Source organism: Lemur catta, chromosome 1 (genome assembly GCF_020740605.2).
Source record: "Lemur catta isolate mLemCat1 chromosome 1, mLemCat1.pri, whole genome shotgun sequence".
In the NCBI taxonomy this organism is placed as follows: Eukaryota; Metazoa; Chordata; class Mammalia; order Primates; family Lemuridae; genus Lemur; species Lemur catta.
In genome coordinates, this window is record NC_059128.1 from 270819680 (window position 1) to 270835121 (window position 15442).

The following is a 15442-nucleotide window of genomic DNA, read 5'->3' on the forward strand; positions in this document are numbered from 1 at the left end:
ACCTCATTAAAAAGTGGGCAAATTACATGAACAGGAGATTTTTATCATGTTCTTAGGTCATCCTTTTTCTCATTTTTCTCAGAATACTTTAGACAATGATCCATCTTCTTTTGGTTCTAAATATAATTTTTTTTTAAATTTTTGTAATTGTTTTGCTTTTTTGCCTGAGTACCTGAAGAGGGTTTTTTTTTTTTTCTGGAAATTTTATAACTAGCCAGAATATGTCCAATATAAATCAATTTTTATTCATATTTTCTGGAATATCGTGTTCTCCTTTGGCCTGAAAAATCTTAAGGTTAGGGCAAGTTTCTTCTATTATATCTTTCAGTGCTATTTCTTTTTCATGGTACTATATCACAGGGACAGCAATTATCATTAAATAAGATTATCTATTTCAACAAATATATGTATTATTTGTACTTACTTTAAACTCTTTTTTATTTTCAATCACTTTAATTTCGTATTTTCCCCTATTTCAGTAATTTAATATCTTTTTTCTTGACTTAATGCTTTCTTGCTACTATTCCTTTATCTATGCATTTGCATATTTAAATACCTTGCCATTATTGTGAATCTGTGCAACTTTGATTATAGAATCATAGTTTCAAATTATTTCACATGATGCTTTCGACCTACTTCTTTTCCTTTATTTATTTTTCTTTCTTTCATTTTTCTGTAACTTGGAGACAGCAGGTCATGAGGGAAGGGCAGCTTGACTGGGGCTCTGTGCAAGCATGGCTGGACACCTAGCCTCTCCCTTCTCTTCTGAGTTCCTGTCGTCTGTTCCATACCATAACCAAGGGCATATCCACTCTGCAAAGACCATTCCTACTTCCATGCACTTCTGTAGCATCCTATTATTCTTTACACAGTGTTCTAGAAATTGTAAAAGCTTGATGGCATTTAATTTTTTAGCAAATATTCCATGGTGGTATAGAGAGGCTTATATTTTTGAAGACTCTTTCTTTTCTCTTGCTAAACTACCTATTTTTCATATCACCTCTTCTCCCCAAAACACACACACATGCACACACACACACAATTTATAGTCTCTGGTAAATAGACCACATATAATTTATTAGGACTTAGGTGAGTGGCTGTTATAACAAATATTTAAATGAGCAGTGGAAAACAGTTCTTTAATTTTATAATTAATTTTGAAAAGAAATATATAATTTGATTAATTCAGACATGAGTAACTAACTTTAATTAAGAATTTATCTGGAGTAGCTCAACATAAGTCCTTAAATTTACCCCAAAGTTGCTATTTTGTTTTGCTTTGTAAGTTGTAATAAAAGCTGATGATAGCAAAGATAATTTCACAAAAATATTTATTGGTTTTGGGCACATGTATAACTGTGTCTTGAGCATTATAAAAGTGATTCATGTAACCAAAAATATCTGTACTCCTGTAATACTTTGAAATTAAAAAAATCATCAAACTATAATTCTTAAGACAGTGTTTTGTAAATGTCATTTAACCACGAGGGACCTTTTATATTTCATTATCTATAAATATTGTGTTACAATTTGAAAATATATCCTGTTTAGCAATAAAGAATTTTGTCAACAGCTAAAAAAAAATACTGATTGATGCAACAGTTGTGAAATCAATATTTTATATACTATTAGTCAATCACATTAGTTTTAAAATCTATTTTAAAGTATATTTAATTTTCTAATGTTGGTACAACATAAATAAAAAATAAAACTCAAAATTTGCTGTCCTAAATCTAAACAATTAATCCTATTTGTAATTATTCAAGTTGTTGTTAAATAATTTTTAATATATAAATCTCTCCTTTAACCTATTAATTCCAGAAACACTGACTATTTCAATTATAGAAGAATGTGAAACAAATAACAGAAGTCATTTTAGATGTAGCTTGTTTTCTACTTATAGGAAAATGAATAATTATAGATATTATAAACAAGCAATTGTGATTACCAAGTAAATATTACCATAGACGAAGGCATATTCTATCTGTGGAATATTTCTCTTGGTCTGTAAGAAGCCGGAAGGGATACATATTTCACTAATCAAATTTCAAAAAAGATTCTGAAACCTATTTTTATTAGGATTTATTTAAGATATCTGTGGCCAAGACTACTAATGTCTTGCCCAATGTCCATTGTTTTTCACCCACAGAATTCTACTTTTCTGTGAGGTAGCAATATACACAGTTTAAAATACTTAGCTTTGCAAAATTCAATGTGACTAGGATAATCACATATCATGCTTCCAGCCAATGACATTTGAGAGGACACCATTGAGTGTGACTTCCATAAATTGGTGAGAAAGGTCGACTCAGTTGGCAGTTACACTTCAGCCCTCAGCCAGCCTTTTGTCTTTCTCTGTTCCCTTGTAACAGAGTCATGATAGACTGAAATTCTAAAATCTTCGTCTTTAGCCGGAGGCTAAAGGCCACTTGCTAAAGATGGCAGACCAGAAAACTGAAAGAAACAGGGATGTCTGACAACATTAGTCTGTTGCCATATTAGCCTTGAATGCCCCACCTCCGAGATTTTGTTATGTGTGAAAAATAAATTACTTTCCAATTCACCCCCTGCTTATCGAGTTTCCATTACCACATGTCAAAGGCAGTCTTAACAGAAAATTTTATATTGGTTTGTTTAGAGTAATTTTGTCATATATGATTTATCAGTAGCAATTATATAAACTTTAAAACAAAGTCTTATTATTACTGTCTCTAATTCCATCTTTCAACATTTAAATTTTGCAGATATGGTATTAAAATAGTCCCAATGGAATTAGTTCAAGCTGAAACAAATTATCTTATTTTAAAACTTCAATTTGAAAAAAAGATTGTGTGCTATTAAATGTGTAATGACAACTATAAATTACACGAAGAACCTCTGCTTTTCTAATCCAGTTTATTAACATTGGCATTAGTACCTGGTGCTGTTCCCTTTGGGGAGGAGGGGGATGGCACGCACTGTACTCATTCATCCAGTGATCGCTGAGTGATGACTGCAACATGTTGAAGAGGCTGAGTGATGAGCACACATTTCAGGAAAGCACCACAGAGATATAGAGTATCATTTTTAATCTGAAAACTCTCCCTTCATAAGAGCTGGTCTTCGTGACTCAACTACTTAAAAATATGACTTGTTCTGTGCCAAACGACAGTTTGAGAAACGCTAGCACCCCAGCTGTAATAGTAACTTGGATGTTCTCCTTGCCCCCAGTGCTTTCTAGAGAGAAGCAGAGTAAAAATTGGAAATACTACCCTACCCTACTCATGCTTACCCGTGAAATTCCCCTTAATATTGTAGACAATAAATAGGATCAGTATATGTGAATCTATGCTGACATAGTATGCATTATTAAAAAAAAATAGCAGTTAAATTCTGCAATGTGGTCACCTAGCAAATGTTGGAAAGACAGACAAAGGGCAGTGATGGTGGTGGCATGCCTCCATCAGGGTGAACTGTATTTTTAGCCTGGCCTTTAATAAGAATGATATTCTTCTCATTGCCAGAGGATAGTAAAAGCCTGTGCCAAATGGTGTAGGGACTTGCAGGATCACAGATTCTCCAGATTAATGAGAACTATAGAGCAGCAAGACAACTCAAGGAAAGAGAAGACCTGAAGTTTTCCTAGGCTAATAGAGACTAGTGTCAGGGCATGGGCAGAGTGAATTGCCCCCTTGCAACATAGTTAATAAAGACTTTGCTATTTAAAAATCAAATTGTGAAATTGCAGACTAAGAATGAGAAATATTTCTATACTTTTTAATATTTCTGATGGAAGGAAACAATACACAGGTCAATGCAGCCTGGTGTAACCCCTGGGAAGTACAAAGCAAATGGGAAAACAATTGAGTGATTCAGAATGAACCAAAGTAGAGACCACGTGTTCTCTTAGGCATTCCATCTTGAGAGCTTTCACCGAAGAGGAGAAAGAAGAAATTCACTTAAAACTCTGTTGTGTATTATTTTATCTTATTCTATACCATCATCCTTCATTCATTATTCTGAATTCAGTGAAGTAAATGTGGTTCTTATTCTGTGAAACATTTGCAGTCGTACCCAAAAAATATTTCCATTGTTTTCTACAAGTTTTATAGAAAGATCCTCTTCAGACATTGGGTGGATTTTGACTAACTCTTAAAATCAAGATTCTGACATAGGAAAAACTAAGTAAATGAAGTTACTTTTAGTGATTTCTATCAAACTGAACTTATTTATCTAAGTTTTCTGCTTTTTATTGAAGTTCTTTCCCTCCACGTACTGTATTCACTTGATCCACATAAGAACTCTGTGAAATAAGGACTATTAATATAATTTCCATTTTACATGAAGACCCTGAGGCACAGAAACCAAATAGCACAGTCCTCTCCATTACAGGAATTAGAAAAAGACCCTACTGCCTATATTGCCAGAAGCTTTTAGCCAACTGAGATGGAAGAAAAATTTGGACACCACTTTTGATAAGAAAACCAGACTTTTTGAATCCATGAACTGTAGCCAGATTTCCTGCTTGCCTTAGCCAGTCTCAAGGATTTATCCATGAAAGCAACTTTAGAAGCCGTATCTTTTGAAAAATCACAGATTTATCTGTATCAGTTCCACCTGAGTAGCTCCACTGAATGCCTTGAGAAAGGACATTGATGGATGGCATACCATGAGGCAGATAGATTGTCAAATACACTTACTGCAAGAGCATTTTGCTAGACTTTCTAAGGCAGTGACATGTATTGATATATCTGGAAATGTACCAAAGATTGAAAGAGGAGGGAATTTCCATTTCTCTCTTTGTTAGCCGTTAAGTCCAATTAATGAAAACACCATACCGCATGCACTCCAGTTAATCATCAAATTTTACCTATATTTAAGCACTTTTTTGAAACAATCACAAAGCTACAGAAAACTTGCAAGTATGATAGAAATTACTTTTTTTCTGAATTATATAAAAATACAGTGTGGAACTGGTATTTCATTACCCTCAAATGTTTGTCAGACTGGTCTGCATTTTCTAATCCCCCACCCCAAAAAAAAATAAAAGAAAAGAAAGGGAAAAAAAGAAGAAAGGATGGAAGGAAAGAGAGGAGGGAGGAAGGGAAGGAGGGAAGAATGGAGGGAGGAAAGGAGAATACAAACTCATGATGTAACCATCAAGATCAGGACATTAGGCCAGCGTGGTGGCTCACTCCTGTAATCCTAGCACTATGGGAGGCTGCGATGGGAGGATTACTTGAGGTCAGGAGTTTGAGACCAACCTGAGCAAGACCAAAAAAAAATGGGAAAATTAGCCAGTCATGTTGGTGTTTGCCTGTAGTTCCAGGTATTTGGGAGGTTGAGGTAGGAGGATCGCTTGAGCCCAGGAGTTTGAGGTTGCTGTGAGCTACCTGCACTCTACCCTGGGTGAGAGAGCCATACTCTGTCTCAAAAAAAAAAAAAAAAAAAATTCGGGACGTTTATTTTAATACATTACTACCATTTCATTCTAGGACTCAATTCAAGTTTTATCAATTATCTCAATAATGTCTCATACAGCAAAAAGTCTCATTCAGAAGCATCTGCTGCATTTTGTTGCCATATTTTTTAGTCCCTTCTGTCTGAGACAATTCCTCAGTCTTGTTGACATTCGTGATCCTGAACTTTTGAAGATTACAAGCATGAGCTTTTGTAGAATTTTTCTCAATGTGGATTTTTCTGTTGTTTTCTTAATTTTAGATTCAAGTTTTCTTAATTTTAGATTCCTGCAGGCATAACACAGAAGTGATGATGAGTTCTCCTTTTATTCTATCAGACTGTACACAATTTTGGTGTGTCTCATTACTAACTTCCCATTATCTTTATCACTTAACTAAAGCGATGTCCACCAGGCCTCTCCACTATATCCTTAATCCCTTTGTAATTAGTATTTTGTGGGAAGTAAACAGCCTGTCCCTCGTCAAACTTTCTATTTATCCATTTACTTATTTATATCTATACTGCTTCATGGTTTCTAGTTTGTATTAAATGGGTTATAATTCCATACTATCATTTTTTTATTTTGATCTTCAAATGATCCCCTTTTGGGGCTAGCAGCTCTTTGGGGGTGCTTTCTCTTTCTCTTGACATATTTCCAATATTTCTGTCTCAACAAGGTATTCCAGGCTTATCTAATGTTTTCCCTGCTCCATCCCTGCAATCAGTCATTTCTCCAAGAAACCCTGGTTCCTCTTAGTGGGGAAGCTGAGATCTGAGTGTAAGATGTGCTCATTGCCATTGGAGTAATGTTGCTCCAGTTCTTCCAAGTGGAACACAGCTAGTGAATATATGCACACACACACAGACACATACATTTACATATACTTATTTCCATATCTAGCTATAAATCTTGAAAACTGTAAGTTCATATGAATAACTAATTCCAATCTAACCTCACACAGTTTGTTCTAGTTTTCTTTCGTTTCATAAATGCAAATCTGTTCTCCAACAATGAGAAACCTGGCTAGCATTATGTTTAAATATTTACTTGTGTGATAAAATGCCCTGTATACAGCCAATCTCCTGTCTCTGCCATGATCCCTCCCGATGAAGGTCTACTCCTCACCCAGCTCTGGAAGCCCGGGCTACCTGCCACATAGAAGTCCCTCGTCCCTTTGCAGAACAGTTGCCAGATAAAATACGAGACGCTATGTTAAATTTGAATTTCAGATAAACATCAAATCATTTTTTGCATAAAGATGCCCCAAGAAATAGTTATACTACCCATATGTTTATGTATGTACTGATACTAAAAAAAAATAACTAAATAAAAAAGATTTGTTGTTTATCTGAAGTTCAAATTTAACTTGGCATCTCGTATTCTGACACTGGAGGCCAGGTTCTCTTCCCACTTTGGTCAGACTTTGCATTCACTCAATGGTCACTCCGTCTACATGACCTCTGCTCCAGCTTAGGGCCCTAACTCCTCCAGAAGCTGACTCTCCGCAGGACAGTACTTTTCACTCTGCCGTGACACCCTTCACTGAGCTGGACTGTGACACTCTTGCCAGGCCCACGGTCAACTCTGACACCTGGTACAGGGAAAGCCACCCATCAGATGCTATCCTTTCACTCTGACACCTGACTCTGGACCACTACAACTCCCCTCAACGCCCTTGTGGATTTCTATGTTCTTCTGCTTTACGCAGTGTCTTTAGGACCCAATGTTCAGAGAGACAAGGACAGGGAGAAAGAGAAGAATAAAAGCCCTAAAGCATATTTGAGGACACATTACAAAATTTAACACCAAGTATTCATTTCATGGTAGCAACAGATCATCAATAAAAATATATGAGAAAACAAAAGAAAGTTCTAATAATAATAAGGATGATATATAATTCATGTATTCTTCCATAAAATGGAAAAAAGGCAAAAATAAACTATTTTGGACTGTTTTCCCCAAAACTAAATAGTAATGATTTTGTTTGCATAAGAGAATAAAATAAAAAGAGGTGGGGGGGGAGAGAGAGAGAGAGGGAAAAACAGTCAGGAATCTATATTATGCTAAATAGCTAAACCTTACAAAATGCTTTAAAATGCTATAATTTTAAATTGTATAACTTGAATTAGAAATCTGATGATTAGAGATGTTGAACATTTTTTCATATGTTTGTTAGCCATTTTTATATCTTGTTTTGAAAAATTTCTATTCATGTCCTTTGGCCACTTTTTCATAGGGTTGTTCGATTTTTTCTTACTGATTTTCTTGAGTTCTAAATATATTCTTGTTATCAGTCCTTTATCTGATGTGTAGTATGCGAAAATTTTTTCCCATACTGTAGGTTGTCTGTTTACTCTCATGACTGTTTCTTTGGCTGTGCAGAAGCTTTTTAATTTGATCAGGTCCCATTTATTTATTTTTGTTGTTGCTGGAACATCTCTAATCATCAGGGAAATGCAAATCAAAACCACAATGAGATACCACTTAACTCCAGTGAGAATGGCCTTTATCAAAAAGTCCCAAAACAATACATGTTGGCGTGGATGCGGAGAGACAGGAACACTCATACACTGCTGGTGGGACTGCAAACTAGTGCAACCCCTATGGAAAACAATATGGAGATACCTTAAACAGATTCAAGTAGACCTACCATTCGATCCAGCAATCCCATTATTGGGCATCTACCCAGAAGAAAAAAAGTCATTCTATAAAAAAGACACCTGCACCTGAATGTTTATAGCAGCACAATTCACAATTGCAAAGATGTGGAAACAACCCAAATGCCCATCAATCCACAGATGGATTAGTAAATTGTGGTACATGTATACCATGGAGTATTACTCAGCTATAAGAAATAACTGTGATACGACATCTCTTTGGTTCTCCTAGAGAGAGTTGGAACCCATTACATTAAGTGAAGTATCCCAAGAATGGAAAAACAAGCATCACATGTACTCACCAGAAAACTGGTTTCCCTGATCATCACCTAAATGCACATTGGGGAATGATACCAACTGGATATCAGACTGAGGCGGGGGGTGGAGGGGGGGAGGGGATGGGTGTATGCCTGCATGATGAGTGCCAGGCACACTGTCTGGGGAATGGACATGCTTGAGGCTCTGACTCAGGGGGATGGGCGGGACATGGGCAATATATATAACCTGAGCTTTTGTACCGCCATAATAAGCTGAAAGAAAAAAAAAAAAAAGAAATCTACAAAGTCTGATGAATTTGTAGATGTGGTGGATAATGCTGCCTCCACAATGCGTATTTCCTTCTTTTCCTTTGTTTGCAAACATTTATTTGATTCAGGCAAGCAAAGTGCCCAGCCTTAGGTAATGGTTAACAATTCATGCAATCTAGTGGGTCATAAATGGGACAATTCCACACTCCCAGGGAGTGGATGGAATACTGTGGATGTATTTTTGGTTTCAAAATGATTGGGAAGAACTATTATCTTTTGGTGAGCAGGATGTGCAATGATCTTGCATACTGAAAACTTTGTCATCCAAGTCACCGAAGGTGTCTCCCCTGAGAAACACTGGTCTAAGCCTCACCTTGCAATCCATTCTGTTTCCCATCTCCTCTTGCTGCATACGTGTGTCAACAGAAATATGTGAAGTTCTCAAAAAGCTACTTGTTTCTAAGGAAAGATGACAGTCGTGGAAGTCCCTATCACTGTCTGCTTGCTTCTTCCTTGAAAGCAGCCATCTGTGTCCATGAACTGTAGAGGCACCGACCATTGCAGATGGAGAGTTGAGCCTCCTTCCAGTGATGAGCATAAAGTAAGTCCAGTTTGTTTAAGCCACGGAGTCAATTTTTCTGTTACTTTCAACATAACATATTCCTAATTAAAACTATAGTGGTTTTATATCAAGAAGATTCAATTTAAAAAAAAATGGTTGGCTTTCAGGGAACTCCTACTTGAGATGACTACAGTTTTCTCTTCCAATCTGTCCTGATGATCCATGGTGGGTGGGGGTGACAGGGTGAGGAGAGGAGGAGGAGGAGGAGGAGGAAGAGGAGGGTCTCCTAGTTCAGTACATAATGCACAGAAGTTATTCATTAAGGGCTTGTTGAAAGCCCAATGGCTCTCAAATCTTACTTCTTAGCACCCAGTTGCCTGAGGGCTACTATGTATAAGAAAATAACATGGAGGGAGGCTAAGAATTTATTCTCTGCAGTCAGAAAGGCCAATGTGTTGGTACCACTTCCTAACTGCTTGACATTGAGGAAAGTACTTGGCCTCAGATTCCTCATTTAAATGAACATAATAACGGTTACTACCTAATTTTGCTGTTGTAAAGATTAAAGGAGGTAATTCTTTTACAGTGCTGGGTACTGTGCAAAGCTTAGGGTAAGTGATCAATTAAAGTAAAATGCTAGTGATTTTTTATACTCTCTACATAATTTCAAACTGCGTTTCTTTGATTAATTACTTTTGGCTGTTACTTTTTCCCTTGGTAGTGAATATAAGAACTAAGAGAATAATGTTTTCCAGCAAATGTTGTACACTTTAATACAATAATTTTTGAAAGTAGCTTCATGTTTCCCTTTCACGTTTTTTAGTGACGGTTTAAGCTAACTTACTTGTATTCTGTAGTGCATTTGCAGATCCATAACTCCGGCAAGTAAAGTTATCAGAGAGCAATACAATTCAGCATATTCAGAAAATACCTTTTGAGAAAATTTCAAAACTTAGTAAAACTTATCTTGCTATGAATTTGACTTTGTTGATTTAGAAAGCAATGCTTTATTGTTTTAGTTCACTAATTGAACTTTCACATCTATGACAACTATATTAATATTACTTAATTCCATCAGCATGTCTATCAATTTAAAGAAAGATCAAAATTCCAAGAAATAAGTTATGATATAATACAATGTTTACCTTGTTATTAATATTTTATGAAAATAACATAAGTAAATTACATTGTGTATAAAATTATTACATTTCTCACCAAAATGTCAAAAATGAATATATTGCATAGAGTGATCAAAAACTGAAGCAGTAGTTTTTAATAGGAGATATGATATAACTTATATGATTATGAGGATTTAATAATATTTTTTGAGAGCTAACTTTTTAAAACAGTAATTTACGCACCTTCAGTATTTTTATAATTGCCAAAAGTCTCTATACAATACAGGATCATGCCCTATTTTTGAACATCTGGTCGCAATGATATCACACTGAAATTTTATGCAAATCAAATCTATACATAAAATACAAATTTTACCTATGTTGTCATTGAATCGTTCTGCTTGTAAAACAGCATAACAGATAAGAACACTAATCTCTGAGTCATGCAGTAGTTATAAAGCAAATACGTATATTTTTGTATTTCTTTCAAAAGATAAAATTATAGCTACTACTAAGCAGGAGTACATTCTTTATTCAATCATCATTAGTAAAAATATGTTTTGTCATTAATGGCCAGACCGCCCAATTCAATTTTCCTATTTACCAATCAATACACTAAATTCATTATTTCATTAACCCCTTTGGAAATCTTATCTGGTATAAATATTACTGCTAATTTTGGTAATTTTGTTCTAAATTTTCTTTGTCTCTGGAACATGTGAATCTATGTGAATATCTCTGGAGGATCATTATTACCAATAACATTTATTTAATTATATTAACAAAACTATGTACTACAATATAGTATGTAAAGTAATATACATTAATCATACATTAGCACAGCATAAAAATCAACTGAAAATATTAATATTTTGAGCTTAGGAGCTTTAAAAGGAGTAATAAGGAGTTTGATGTTTGTTTCTCAACTAGACATGAGATTTATTAGAGAAGATACTGTGTTCTCCAATGTCCAATTAGCCCTAAATTTCAAGCCTAATGCCTGAATTAGAATAGAAAATCAATGAGAGTTGGTTGAATTAAATTCAATTGATCCTAATTTTGCTCTCTAGAAACCAATAAGGACAATTTTAAAAGATACTTAATAATTCCTCTTCCACAAAATAATCTTTCGAGTACATAGAAATAACTTTCATGATTCCCTAAGAATCTTCTTTTCCTGGAAGGATGTTGTCCCATGTTCCCAAACTCCATGCCGTTTGGCAGCTCATCTCCAGATGTTTCTGTGTGTCAGGATTGTTCATAGCACAAGACTGTGCTATAGTTTTTCTTGCCTTAAGTAAAATGCTACAATTAATGAAGCTTAAGATCATATTATGATATTAAATGGTATGATATTAAATAGGAAAAGCCACACTTAAACAATGATATGATATTAAATTGGAAGGATATGATTTAAATAGGAAAAGCTACATTTAAACAAGGATGTATACATTATAATTAAACTATAAGAATTATACATATTTGAAATCAGGGCCTGGAAGAGTATAAGCAATAATTAAAATTATGTAATTCTGATGGCATTATGATAATTTTTAAATCTACTATTGTTCCTGAAACACTATCATTAAACTGAAAACAATTTCTCCATTTGGGGGAATTACTTCACTTTATTGATTGATATGCAATTTACAATCAACCAAAAGTCATCCGACTTTTACAAATAAATTATTTTTATCTTGAAATCGATGTTTTCAATCTAATATGGGGTTTATATTTGAAGTTTAAATTTCATATATTTGATCTTGTTTCAGCCAATTGATATAATTTTGAATCTTGATTCTTACATATTAGCTCTCCCTCCTAGCTTGGGGCCATATGAAAATATTATCAGTTGTCATTCATTCTAAAAAATCACACACAGAAAAATAATTTAGGTAGATCCAAACACATATCATTTGTCTTGGTCTCTTTGAGCTGCTATAACAAATGCCATAGACTGGGTGACTTAAACAATAGACATTTATTCTCACAGTTCTGAAGGCTGGGGAACCCAAGATGAAGGTGCTGGCCAATTTTGTTCCTGGTGAGGGCTGTCTTCCTGGTTTACAGATGCCCACCTCCTTGCTATATCCTTACATGGTAGAGACACAGAGATCATCTCTCTCCTCTTTCTTCTTATAAAGGCACTAATACCATTCACAAAAACCTCCACTCTCATGATCTAATTATCTCCCAAAAGCACCATCTCAAAATAGCATCACAGTGTGGATTAGGATTTCAGCATGTGAATTTACAAGGACATAGACATTCAATCCATAGCACACCATCTGAGCATGCCTTTCAGGGAGATAATGTTCAAATTTTCATTTAATTTTCCTTGCAAAAATTATTAATATTTAAGCAGTCTACATATTGCCAGCATGTCCACCTCTATTTTATGGAATTGTTTTTCTATGAACTTAGCAGAAATCAATATACTCCATCATGATTATTGTTTTATCAGCCAATTAAAACATGCAGATGGGACAACAATGAGATGGTTCAGTTCTATTCAATTCAACAGAAAAAAGTTGTGCATACAATCTGAAGTGGTTTTCTAATTTGAATTTACATAAGAATCCACTAAACAAACTTTTTTTAATGAAGGTTCTTGGACCCAATCCCCAGACCATTGATTCAGTAAATTTGGGGTAGAAACCAAATATCTACATTTGCAATGGGGACTCCCCCTTGGCTTTTCTTATATAATTGGTCATTGAACCAGTCTCTTGAGAAACACTCACAGTTAATATATTGTAGAAGAAAACCAATATGTACTAATTTCAACCCAGAGAACGGTGATATGGCCACATAAGAAATGCAATGTCAACAATATGTATTTGGTACATATATGACACAGTGAAATAGAAAAGAACAAATAATCCAACATGGAATATACAATTTTATATTATGTGGTAAGGTAACACATAATTAAAATCAATTAGATGTAACAATAAGCATAAAAGTAAAATGATTTGCACATAAACTTTGTTTCAACATTTATTGAATGCAATCACAGAATATAATAAGGAACAGACAATAGCTAAGTATGTAAAAAGCACAAATGTTACAATACTGAATTTAAGTGTAATCAAGATTTCTGACCATTTCCTAGGAAAGTGATTTTTATTTTTCTGCACATGTGGCTGTGTCAACAACTGGAATGGTAATATGTTTTTCTTAGAATTATGAATGTTATGTAATAGTTTGGTGGTCCAGAGATATTCTCTGATATGTGTGGGTCTCTAAAAGTACCATTTGGCTGCCAGGATTTTTCTGTGTAGCAAAAAAGTACATAATGTATACATTTCTAAACAGTATTGCTTTTTCTTGCTGACATTTACCTATTTGTTTTTATTCAGTTTTATCTTCATAATTCCTTACAAAATAGAATATTTTTCATTTTTATGCTCTGCGTGACTGCATCCCAATATTAATTTTTTCCAAAATGAAAATCTGATTATGTAACTTCTTGGTTTACAGCCATTCAAATACTTCACATGATTCTTAAGATAAAGTCCAACGTCTGGACATGACCTGCAAGGCCATGATGGATTCTTCACACTGACTCTCCACAGCTTAGCCCCAATGAACTTGAGAGCACTCATCAAGAGCTTGGTATGTACCAGATACTGTCTGTGTCCTTTATGTAACAAACCACCTTTAATCCCTACTAAAGATTTTCAAAGTTGAACTAATTTCTTTTTCTTTTCACAAATTCAGCATTTGAACAGGGAAGGAACATTTTTCAGGTCAGACAATGCCATACCAGTTAGAAAATGAGGAAGCACTGATTTGAACTCAGAAAAGTCTAAATCCAAAACCCTAATTCTCACTGATACATTATATGCCCTGCTGTTTAGATTTTTCAAATATACCTAGTATCTCTATTTTTCAAGGCTTTAGCCATGCTACCTGGAAAACTATCCCTGCTCCCAGAGCCTCCTTCACATGCTAATTCTACCTATCACTCCTCTCAGCCAGTCTAGACTCGGTATGTTCCCATTCCATGAAGCACGGTTCCTGATGTACTGTATAGTAATTGTACAGTTAGTTGTTTGTATCCTTCAAAAGAATACAGGTTTTGTATAAAGGCTGGGATTTCAGCAATCTCATTCACTGGAATCTCTAGAGACTATCTGACATATGGCATCAAATAAATGACTATTTGTTGATTGGCTGGTGAAATAATGAATAAATAAGGCTTTTGTATGAGAAAGCACTGGAAATCACATTTGTAGGTTTGCTTGGAAATGTTTCATCATTTTAAAAATATGTTGTTAATTCTTCCCTGATGATACCAAGGGAAAAGAACCATTTGAATCTAGAAATGACAAGAAATAAATCCTTCAATAAAATGAATGACATTGAGTGTTGAGTAAAGGATGCAGATAAGAAGTTGGAGACAGGCGAAATCGTATCTTAACTTCAGAAGTCAGATAATGCCCATGACATAACACAAGCATGGACCTTGGCTCAGGAGAGACATTGCCCCTCCAGGCAAGCAGCTTTCCACTGCAGATATAATGAAATTTCCTCAATAAAGTTTGTTTAATGAATATGTAATTCATTATGTGGCTTATATATGGATTATCTAAATATTTTGTAACAAATTGGCTTCTTGACCAGGTCTCAGAAGACCTAGCTTCTCAACGCAATTTATTAACTTGTTAACCATGTTAACTCAGGAAGGTGAGTTAATTTTCTAAGCCACAGTTTCTTCAAGTCTAAAAGTGAGTAAAATGTGAATTCCTACATCACTCAATTGTGAGCATAAAATGAGTTAGTCTCTGTGAATTAATCTAAAAAAAAAATTAAGCAAGTTGTTGGTATTGTTTTTATAATTACGTTATCAAAATTAACACAGGAAAACAAGTAACTGATAAAAATATGAAGCCTTATGCAATTACATCCCAAATTAAATGGAAAGTTGTTTCCCCCCAATAATCATCTTAAAGGCTGAGGTGATTTTTCATATAAAAATAAATAAAAATAGCTGATAGCTGTATAATTTGGGATTATTTCATCAGCAAAGAAAATATAAAGCAACTCAGCGTGGTGAGAAAATATCTTGGCTTCCATACCTGGAAATCTAGAGTCAATGTGGGCCTCAGAGTCAGCTGACCCAGTGGATAGAC